This window comes from Nannospalax galili, unplaced genomic scaffold (genome assembly GCF_000622305.1).
Source record: "Nannospalax galili isolate Female #2095 unplaced genomic scaffold, S.galili_v1.0 scaffold879, whole genome shotgun sequence".
Classification (NCBI taxonomy): Eukaryota; Metazoa; Chordata; class Mammalia; order Rodentia; family Spalacidae; genus Nannospalax; species Nannospalax galili.
The window spans coordinates 3,834,849-3,835,989 of NW_008346261.1; the positions used below are offsets into that span (position 1 = coordinate 3,834,849).

The 1,141-nt window shown below is 34.9% G+C and overlaps 1 protein-coding gene across 1 annotated transcript in view; it reads left to right on the top strand.

Annotated features, from left to right (window-relative positions):
* Window positions 1-815, top strand: part of Srsf1 (serine and arginine rich splicing factor 1) — a gene marked incomplete in the record, with an annotated part of 3,670 nt that extends 2,855 nt beyond the window's left edge. The window contains 1 exon segment of the mRNA XM_008842712.3: window positions 1-815.
* Between the last annotated feature and the right edge of the window lie 326 nt (window positions 816-1,141).

Genomic DNA, 1,141 nt, shown 5'->3' on the forward strand with positions numbered 1-1,141 from the left:
TTTCAATTACCTAACTTTTTGGCAACCACAAAACCTGTGAAGTGCTGTACAGTAACAAGTGTTGACATTATCAGTTGAACTGTAAATATAAAATGCTTCTTCCAGTTAGTCTCTATAATGATTAAGTTTCTAAAATTTATCTAAACACCATACAGAAACTTGTTTTGGGGAATTTGATAGTTATTGATGTACATCTGTTTAAACTGATGACAGACATAACTCATCATTCCCCAGAAACCTTTTTTGATTACAGTATCTAACATTTTGCCTCCTCTTTTTTGGTTTTGCTGGTTATAAAGGTTTGGATTGGAGAGGGCTCACTGGATCCCAATCCTTGGAGCTGGATCATTGGATTCAAATCATAATGTGGATAGGATAGGGAGGATGAATTACAAGGATTCATGGAGCGGGATCAGATTACCAGGAACATAGGAGTGGATTCCTGCCCCAACCAAACCGCATTCGTGTGGATTTTTTTCATTCATCTTAATTGGCTATTCCAAAGAATTTTTTTTTTCCTATTTTTGACGATTGGAGCCCTTAAGATGCACGATGGAATTGTATTTTGCATTTTTTGGTAAAAGGAGCAAAGCGAGGACCTGGAGATATACGCTGGAGCAATCTCCTTGGAAGGATTCAGCACGAGTAGATGGTAAACATTTAAAGGGGAAAAGGGGGGGTTTGTTTAAAATAGTAAATCAGTAAGTCACTTCTAAATTTAAAGAAAACAAAATTGGAGTTGAAGAATAAGTAGGTTTCCAATTGGCTATTGCCGTTTTTCTTTGAAAAAAAAATAAACATTTTTTAAAAAACTATGCATGGTTGTCCTTTTTCCTCTTCATGTAAGATTTTAACTGGATTAAAAACTAGTGTTATCAGTTACTGTAAGTTGATAAAATTCTGACTCTTGTTTATGTGTTAGTAAATTAAAGGTATTTGACAGGCAATCTAATAAATCATGTTAACTGTCTCTTATTGTGTGGAAGTCTTAAGGGGATAATAAAGTGAGTATAAGGGCAGTTACATATCTAGTATGACAATTGTAGGGGTGATAGTCTGGAAATTAAGCTTCCATATTTTGCTACAGTGTGATACAGATTTATTTTGGTGATACTAGCTTGGAGGTAGCTGTTGATGGTCA